Raw genomic sequence first — 10,220 nt, 5'->3', positions numbered from 1 at the left:
TGCATGTGTTCCTTCTAGTGAGGGAGAGCTTCGAGGTGTCTCCTGTGTGATAAATTAAATGTGGCTCTCAGGCCCCTAGTATCTGCATGTGTTCCTTCTAGTGGGGGAGAGCTTCGAGGTGTCTCCTGTGTGATAAATTAATGTGGCTCTCCCGTTCTGGAGATGATACTGGTGCATTGTCTGAGTGTCCACCATCTGCCTGCCTGGGAGATGGGGCCTTCAGCTCCGGCCTTGACCTGACTATATATTATCATGTTTGTGTTATGTGTTCGTTGGGTTTAGAGCAAGAGTTGACTATATATTAATGTGCCTGCCATATGATGTGCTCATCAGGTTATTTTTCCCAACATATCCCCCTCAAGTCGTCGCAAGACGACTTTTACTCATTAGGGGTACGAGGGATAGGACTCCAGCGCGGGACTACCATTATAACACCATTAGAAATAACAGAAAGAAGGCAAAATGACCATAAAAACAAACAACCATGAGCATGGGACTAAAACAACTCGCTGGACCGGGCGTATGGGGAACCACGTGGGAGAAACGCTACCCATGCTTCAGACATGGGTATGCCATACACACCCCACCTAGGGGGTGGCATCCACCCCGGCCTTACATCGCGAGCAGACAATACCAACAATACTGGCAGCAGATGATACACAACAAAACCAACACCAAACCATAACATCAACAACAAAATGCAACAATAAAACTACCAGTAAACAATAACGATATAAACAAAAATGCAACAATCACACAAACACTACACAATAACAATCACAGGAAAGAAATGCAACCCTGAAACGTGTCCCTAAATAATAATAATAATATCAGAAAGACATGAGGTAAACAATGAATGGCAATCCCCCTCAACCCATCCCTAGATGACCACACACTAAGGATGTGAGGAGGAGTTAACTGGTCGTGTAACAATAAGCAATCACACGCATGGGGTATTCAGGGTAGGCCCGGGGCACGGGAATAACTGAAACCACGGAATAGTCCTGAGCGTCATCACGGGCAGGTGGTCGCAAGGCGCCACCTGAGCATTAGACCCTTTTATTCAACTGCGCTCAGGACCTCATCTGATAAACGGGCAATCAAGGCCCCTGGAATCTCGACCGTGTGTATCCCCGAGCTCCATCTAGTGGGACAGTGATATAGACAACAACATTTATGTTCCCGGCGTCGGTTGCGTAGACGCGGGCATAGATATGGGAGCGGCTAAAAACAGTGAAGCGTACAGAAGCGAATACAGCCAGGGGTGCCCTCAAGCCTTAAGGGAACGGGCCGCAGCCCCTGGTACCGGAACGCAGATCCCTGGTCCGGGCGACGTGGGTGCATCAGGTGGGAGGGGGGTGGTGCCGTTGGCGGGGACGGGAATGGGGCAGCCCACCTGGAGAGGTTACTAGCACGTCACAGGCGGGGGGGAGGGGCGTGGTGGTGGGGTTTCAGCATACGGTGGTGGAAACAGGACGCCGGGGCCGTGCACCTGGAGAGGCCACTAGCACTCACGGGTAGATGTCTGGCTCGGCGAGGACGCAGTCGATGGCGGGGGTTGGGAGTGTGTAGGGGAGTTCATACTCAAAGTCAAAGGTTGCAGGGTGAGGGAGGCCATACTCACAGTCAAAGTTTGCAGGCGCTATCTGGTCGTCCAGGGGAAACTGGTCCGGGAAATCCAGCAGGGGCATGAGGGGGGCTGCTTCGGAGTAGGGAGGGGGCTGTTGTTTCTCCTTTTCGAGGGCCGTGGTGATGAGGCGCGAGCAGAGGGTGCGAGCGCAGGGGATGCAGCAACACCCGCAGCAGACCACAATCCCGACAAAGCAAGCCAGGGATGACAGGACGGCCATGAGAAGGCCCTTCCACTTGCCGAACATGTCAGTCATCCATTTCTCCATTGGGTTGTCGACCCCAGAGTCCTCTGCCATCTGGACGGAAAGAGCTCGAAGGCCGGCCAGGGCCTTTGTTACTGACCCGTCAGGGGCCGTGTTGTTGGGAATGAAGGTGCAGCACTGAGCCCCAAACATCGAACAGACCCCCCCTTTCTCGGCTAACAACATGTCCAGGGCTAGACGGTTTTGATACGCCATTAGAGAGGTGGCGGCCAGTTGTGAGGCCAGCCCTTCTACCGCGTCGCGAGTCAGGTTGGATAGGCGCTGGACGTTGTAGTGAATGTAATTAATGCGATCTACGTTTTTGTTGGGGGTGATTGGAAATATGGCAGAGATAAGGGGTATGTTCTCGAAACCCGCGGCTATCTGATCTGCTAACTTAAACTGGTTTGGAACGCCCCGGGGAATGCCTATGCTATCCATGTACGTGGGGGTGTTCTTGGTTAGGTCAAAGTGGTCGGTGAGAGCGGTGTCGCGGCGGTGTCGAGAGGTAGTTTGGTTATCGGGCCCGGGCGAACCCCGGGTAAAGAGCGTGACGGGCATAAGTAGGCGCACTATAATGCAGGTTCCGGACCATTGTGCCGGGAGTGTAAGTCTAAGGGTGAATTTGTCACAGGACCAGAATAGGTCTTGTCGTCCTAGGCCCGGTTTGGTCATGTTGGGCCAAAGCGTAACGTTCGTGATGGAGTGGCACCACAACGGTGGTACCGCCCCAACATTTACCGTACCGACCCTGGTGATGCAAGAGTGGGTGTACTCCCCAGGGGAGTACACCGGGGGAAGTGAGTTGTTAAGGCCGGGTGGAAACAGAGAGCTAAGGAGGCCGCAGCCGGCCGGTTTGCGGGTAACAAACAGAGCTAACATGCAATGAGAGCCGATGGGGTCGCTGGTAAAATCGAACAGTACAGGGGTCGAGATGAGATGGGGGCGAGCTGACGCACAGGCTACGCAGTCGGACAGCCCCTGGAATCGGATCGTAGCAGCAATCCAGCTGAGCCATGCATTATCGTCTGCGTAGCCGGTTGCGAGCGCGATGGAATCGTGGGTGGGGAGCCGCCCCACGGAATCTAAATCAAAAATCGTGACCGGGCCGTCGCGAGTCATTATGGGTCGGACCTGAGGTTTAGGAGTTGTCGTGTTGGCCCTGGAGGCTGGTGCGGTGAGTGTGGTGGGGGCCATTCTGAAATTTACTTTCAACAAGGCCAGCGTGTCCGGGCCGGAATGGGACACCCCGAACGCGAGATAGGCAGAGTCAGTGTCCACCCCGCACACCCGAATCGACCCGAATTTGGGGTTACCCCATCCTTGGTACGGGTTGCTGGTAATGTTCCTGAGGGTAAGGGTGATTCTGCCGTTGCCTCCCGAGAGGAAGCCATTCGCCTGTAGTGCGGCCGTCGCGTCAGGCCTGTGGAGAGTCTGAGAGCGGTTAGTCACATAGTACCCCTGGTGCTTCCCTGTCATCCATAGTACATTCCCCCACCCACTACACCAGCGCTGGCTTATGCTGTTGTCCGGGGACATCATTACCCCGTTGCCCTGGACTCCCGCTAAGGAACCCTTGGGTTTATCGCAGATGTATGCATCGTATTTTTCCCAGGCTGCGGGTCCGCCTACGCACGAAACGACGTCGCATAGGAGGAAGGTATAGGCGGCGCTGGAACCGTAAGTATAGGTTAAGGATAGCCCACCGTATCGGCTGAGGCAGGGGTCGCTGGGGGACTTGACGGCTTGCAGGGGTGTCTGTCTCTTGTGGCGGTGTGGACCCTGGGTTGGGGGTCCCGATGAGGGTTGTATCGTCGTAGACGGGGGCTCGATGGTGGAGAACTTCCCCGGGATGGCTGTATGGAAGTCCATTCCCCACAGGATGAAGAAACCCATCATGACTCCGGTTATTCCTACCATGCCGATGATGCAACGTCTATTGGTCCGGGCCTCCTGTGGCGTCAGTGGTGGCCTCATGATGCAGCCGTGCGAGGTCGCGTTGAACGGTAGCCAGGGTGCGGTCATGTGGGTTGTCGGCCTTGCGGGTGGTAGACAGATGGTGCCAGCAGGCGCCGCTCTTTCCTGAAAGGGAGACAGAGAAGGGGGTGGCCAGAAGTACCTTATAGGGGCCTTCCCATCGTGGCTGAAGGCACTGTCTCTTGTGGACCCTGACCCAGACCCAATCCCCGGGATTAACGAGGACGGGGTTGGGATCTTCGGGGGTCGGGAGGGAGGTGACCTGTGTGTACAAGGCTCGGGAGGCGAGAGTCAGGGCCTGTACATATTCTAAGAGGGCTTCATCATAATGGTCTAGTACCGGGCCCCTGGGGGGAGAATGTGGCCCGGGCATGGGCCTACCTGTCACTAACTCGAAGGGGCTAAGCCCGCACCGGGAGCTAGGATGGGAGCGCACGCTGAACAATGCCAATGGGAGAGCCTCTATCCAGCTCATCTTTTTCTTAGAGGCGTAGCCCGCTAGCTCTTCCTGCAGCAATTGTTGCTGCTGGGGACCTGTGTCCCCAGGGTGAACTGCCTTCGCGATCACGCTTTTGAGAGTCCGGTTCGCCCTTTCCACCAGTCCCTGGCTCTGGGGATGGTAGACGGAGCCAAACCGGTGTGCTATTCCTAACGCGGCCTCTACCTCCTGCAATTTGGCGTTAGAGAAATGGGACCCGAGCAGAGTAGCTTGGGGTAACCCCAACGGGGAATGATGTCATTTAGCAAAATTTTGACCACGGACGCGCTGTCTTCACGTTTGGTGGGGAAGGCCTCTACCCATTTGGTAAATCTATCGACGATCACCAGGAGGTAGCGTTTCCCCTGGGTGCGGTTGTCCAGCCCCATGTCGGTATAGTCTATGTAGAGTTCTTGGAAGGGTAGTTGGGGAACAGGGAAAACTCCTCTAGGGGGTTTGTGGGCTGGGCGTGGGTTGTGTATTTGGCAGGCGTGACAGTCTCTGATCACTTCCTGGATGCTGGCCCTCATTTCGGGGTGCCACCAGTCTCGCCGGATTGTCTCCATTGTCGCGGTGGTGGACTGGTGGGTACGGGAGTGGTGTGACCGAGCCATGAGAGAGAGAGCTCGTGAGCTGAGTGCCGGTTTGCCATCTGAGTAGCGGTAGATTTCGGACTCGTCCTTAGTGCATCCTCGTGTGATCCAGGTGCTTTTCTCATAAGGACCGGCGTGTTCTTGCATCTCGCCAAGGCATATCAGGAAGTCGCTCATGCTCCTCGGGTGTGGCCCCTCCCCTAGGGGGTTCATCAGGGACAGGACTAGCGGCCCCCCGCCTTCTTGGCGGCCGCATCGGCGGCGTTGTTACCGCGGGTGACCAGGGAGTCTCCTTTTGTGTGGCCCTGGCACTTGATGATGGCCACAGACTCTGGTAGCTGAATGGCGAGGAGCAGGCGGACGACGAGGTCCCTGTGCTTCAGGGGCGCCCCTGTAGAGGTCAACATACCCCGCCTTTCTGCTTGGGTAGCGTTCAGATGGCAGAGCTCATACACGTAGTTGCTGTCGGTGTAAAGGTCGAGGCGTAGGCCCTTCGCGGCTTCGAGGGCTACGACCATGGCCGTGAGTTCAGCCCTTTGGGCCGAGGGATACTCCGGGAGTATCCCTGAGTGTCTGGTGTGGCAGACCCCTGTCGACCCCTGTTCCACCACCGCCCAAGAGGCGATGTTGGTTCCCAGGGCATCCTTGTAGCAGCAGCCGTCGGTGTACCACACTGTTTTGGGTGTTCCTAGGGGTGACCCTTGGAGGTCTGGTCGTGCTCGGAGTTCCGACAGGATGCGAGGCGTGCAGTTGTGGGGGGTGCCGTCCGTGTCTGCGGGATACTCTCCGGTCATATTCACTCCTTTCGTCGAGTAGCTCACCGAGGGATCTGTCAGGGCCTCGGTCAACCGGATCTGGGTGATGGCGGTCGACAGGGTGAAGAGTGAGCTCTCCACCGCAGCCTTAACTCCGTGGGTGGTGTGCACCACCGTGGGGTTGTTCATGGTGAGGAACTGTGTTTTTCGTAGGGCGATGGCGATGGCCATGAGATGTCTGGCGCAGTGAGGGAGTCCTAGGGCCGGAGTGGGTAGGGCCGAGCTGTGGTAGAGGAGGATCCTTCGGGTGCCGGCCTTTGCCTGCCAGAGGGTGGCCGCTACATTTCCGTTCCTCTGTGTGACGTCCAGATGGAAGGGGGTCGTATAGTCGGGGGCTTGGAGGGCGGCGGCTGAGTGGAGGGCCTGCTTCAGCTGATGGAAGGCGGTGTCTTTTCCTGGGTCCCATTCCAGCGGGGCCCGTAGGTGTCGGGCCCCGGCTGTGGTGACCATCTGGCGGAGTTCGGACGTCCGCTCTGTGAATTCCGGGAGGTACTGGCGGCTGTAATTGCACAGGCCCAGGAAGGCCAACATTTGCTGAACCGTGGCGGGTTTTGGGTAATTCAGGATGGTTTCTCGGGTGTCCTGGGTCATGTCTCTGGTATCTCCTCCGACCAACCTCCCCAGGAATCTCACCATGGGCCGGACAGCCTGTAGTTTGGGCCGCTTGACCTTGTACCCTGCTTTCCCTAGGGTCTCGAGCAGGGTCTTGGTAGCGTCCACACAGGCTTGTCTGGTAGGCGCAGCGAGCAGGATGTCGTCTACATACTGGACCATAACCACTCCGTCGGGAAGTACAGTGTCCTTGAGGTCCTTTCGCACACAGTCGTTGAATATGGTGGGGGTCGATCGGTACCCCTGCGGCATTCGGGTGTAGGTGAGTTTCTCTCCCTTCCAGGTAAAAGAGAAGATGTCTTGTGAGTCTTTGTTCAGGGGGATGCAGAAGAAGGCGTTGGCCAGGTCTATTGCAGAGAACCAGAGGTGTTCGGGGTTAACCACGTGGAGCGCCACCTGCGGGTTCGGCACCCTCTCTGGGGGTCCTTCTGTGGCGTCGTTCACTAGACGGAGATCGTGGGCCATCCTCCATGTGAGTCCGTCCGCCTTTTTTACTGGGAGAATCGGGGTGTTCCAAAGGGACTGAGAGGGTCGGAGGACTCCTGCCTCTTTGAGTCCCTGTATGGTGGCTGTGATCCCTGCTTCTGCCTCGGGTCTGACCTTGTACTGGGGCTGGTGAATCGGGGTTTGGTCGGGTTTGAGAGGTATTTGGATGTTGTGCTGGGGGGTAAACCCCATGTCGTAGGCGCCGGTGGCCCAGAGCTCCGGAGGGAGGTCGTCTAGCATGATCTTTACGTCGGGATCTTTTACGATCTTCGGCTTCCAGGGGGCTGGGGGCGTTGACATCCTCGGGGGCGAGCGGTCGTCCGCGCTCCACTCGTTCTGCCACCCCCCAGGAGGCCGTCCGGGGGAAGGAGACTCGGATCAAGCCTTTGTCAGGGGCTAGGTGTATGTGGGGGTTGTCGGTGGGGGCCCACTCTCGTACTTGAGTCGCTCGGCAGATCATGGGCCCCAGCTTCATGGCCGTGTGGTGCTTGGCTACTGCCAGGGTCACGTGTGGTCGGGACTCGGGTTTAAGACGGTACCAGTATTCTTGATCCGGGGTGAGGAGGGTGGGGGCCGCCACCCCCTCAGGTCCGACGTACATTGCTTCGTAGAGGCATTTCTGGCCGGTTCCCTCCATGATGCGGCTCCATTGTTCGTCGTAGCTTTCGTCTGGGTCACGAAGGACATTGAGGGTCGTGTGGAGGGGGTCGTGCGGTGGGTAGAAGTCCCCCTGTTGCTGGATCCAGGGGGCCCACTCTCGATACGTTTCTTCTAGGGGCTTGAGTCCGTCCGTGGTAGTCATGTTCCGAATCCAATATACGTCTGACGGGGGGCTCAGGGGCGGGGGTTCATGCACCAGCATCATCTGGGGGGGTTGGTCGGCTTCTGTCGTCATTGAAGTTCCTTCGGGGGAACAGCTGATGTGGCAGTTGATCTTGCTCAGGATGTCTCTACCCATGAGGTTGGTGGGGCACTCGGGGGCATATAGGAGGGAGTGGTAGAACGTTTGCCCCAGGATGGTGAGCGGCAAGGGGGTGGTGAGGGGGTTTGTCTTTTCTATTCCCGAGAACCCCATGGTAGTCAGGGTTCGAGTGGAGAGGGGTGGGATCTCATGGTTCAGGTCCCCAATGGTGGATACTGTGGCTCCGGTGTCAACCATGAACCGAATCGGGGTCTGGTTTACGAGTCCGTCCACCATTGGGGTTCCCGTTCCCAGGTTCACCACCTGGGTCCCTCTCGAGGCTCTCGGGTCCCGTCAGTATTGGCTGTCGTATCCCGGGTCCCTCCAGAGAGGGTACATCGGGGTTCCGGGGTTTGAGGCCTGCGTCGATCCATTTCCAGGGTTACCGTACGGCGGACCGGGTCGCGGTTGACGATCATGTTGGTCGTGTTGCATCCCCGGCGGTCCCGACTGGGGGCATTCCCTCGACCAGTGTCCCACGAGCCCACAAATGAAGCAGGGGTAGGACCGGGTTGGGTTTGTGTTTGGGGTCCGGCCCCTCCCTCTCCATTTGGATCCGCCTCTATATCTGGACTGATGGTTCTGGTACATCCCGGGTCCCACCTGTGTTGCTGGGTTCGAGGGTGGGTATGGGTACGGGTACGGCGGGGGTTGGGGCCCCCACACTTGAGCGGGAGGGGCTTGCACCTGGGTCGGAGGAGGCCCGCCTGGCTGGACCAAGGGGTTGGGGGTAGGTGGCGGGGCCGGGGGCGGGGCCACTTCGAGGGGCATGATCTCGGAGGCGTGGTCTTTGTTGAGCTCCTTCTTGTCCCGGTTGTGTTCCTGGGTTGCTTTCTTCACGTCCATGCGCAAGAGTCGTTTCTTCAGGTCGCGGTCTTCTTTGACGTCTTCGTCTTCCCGGTCTTGCTCCAGGTTCACGTGGTGTGTAATGGCCTCCTCCCAGTCCATGGTGTTCATTCTTCCGAGTCCAATCACCGTCTTGAGGGCTTCGCGGATCTTGGTGCAGAGACCCGTCTCAACCGCGGTCCGGAACATGGCTTTGGTGGCGTCGGAGGCTCCTGGAAGGGTTCCAAATCCGTCTTTCCATCGTTCAGTGGCTCTTGTAAGGAATTCGCCCGCTGATTCACTGGGTTTTCTTTTCAGGCCGGTCATGCATGCTGCTGAATTCTGGGGGGGGTAGAGGCCCCTCAGGGCCTCCCACCATATGGGGCGGTAGGGGTCGAAGGGGGCGTTGTCCGGCTCTCTGGTGGTTCTGGCCACGTTTTCCACGTCGTTGACTGCTCGGGGTCCTTCTCCTCTCATGAGGACCGCTCGGATGTCCCCCATGGTGAGCCGGTCAGCTGTGGTCAGTCGCTCAAGGTTTCTGATCCACTTGCCCGCCCCCAGTTTGATCGAGGGAAGGTCTTCCAGTAGTCCCTTGAGGTCGCGGTGGGTCCAGGGAACGTACATTGCTTGTCCTGCAGGGGTGTCCATTAGTGGGTACATTGATTCTGGGCCTTCATTCTGGTCGCGGTCCATCCGGTGGCTGGGGGCTTGGTTCCTTTGGGACCCGGACTCTTGTGGAGTGCTGGTGGTGGCCGTGGTCGTGATCGGGGTTTCGATACTTCGGGCTTGTGATCTGCCCGGGCCAATCGTCCCGCGGATTGCGCCTCTTCCCCACCTCTGGTCTCTGCCTTCGTTCCTTTCCCGCAGCTGTCGAGACAGGAGATGGACTTCTGACTCGATGCTGTGGGTCATTCTTTCCAGCGCTTCTTCTTTCCATTTTGCTCCCAGTGGGTCCCATTCCAAGGTGTCTGCATCATCATCATCCGTTTCCTCGTGTCTTGCGTGTCTCCCTTGGGGAATTCCGGAGTGTCTTCTCATTTCTTCTGTTGCTCCTGCTACTTCTGCTTCTTCTTCTTTAGACGATAGGTTGATCAGGAAGGAGGCCAGGTCCAATGCGCTGGCGCCAGGGGCGCCGATCCGCGTCCGTATCCTTTCTGCTTTCGGCTGGGCTCGCTCTGGTGGTGGTAACCTGGTTTCGGGGGCCTGGGCTTGGCTGTAGTTTGAGGAGGGGGGTGTCCAGTTCTCAGCGCTGGGTGGTTCTTGCCCCAATGGCCCGGCTCTTCCTGGTATCATCGGCCATGGGGAGGAAGCCGTCGTCGGCTTCAGTCTATCCTTGCTTTGTGGATGGTTTCTCTTTGTGAAGTGGACCCCTTTTTTGGCTCGTTCCGGTTCCAGGGGGGCGGGGTTTTGCCAGGTCACCGTGACCGGGGACTGAGGTGTGGCGTGGGTTATTTCGATAACTGGGTACATGAGATGGGGGGGCGCAGGGACCTGGGGAGGACCCATCTCGGTGCCACTCACTCCATCTGCGGGTACCTGGGTGGGCAGGGGCGGGAAGTCGGTCGGGGCATAGGGGAGGGAGTGGGTGTACGGAGGTGG

This window comes from Gadus macrocephalus, chromosome 6, assembly GCF_031168955.1.
Source record: "Gadus macrocephalus chromosome 6, ASM3116895v1".
In the NCBI taxonomy this organism is placed as follows: domain Eukaryota; kingdom Metazoa; phylum Chordata; class Actinopteri; order Gadiformes; family Gadidae; genus Gadus; species Gadus macrocephalus.
Note: the sequence above shows the minus strand (reverse complement) of the source record.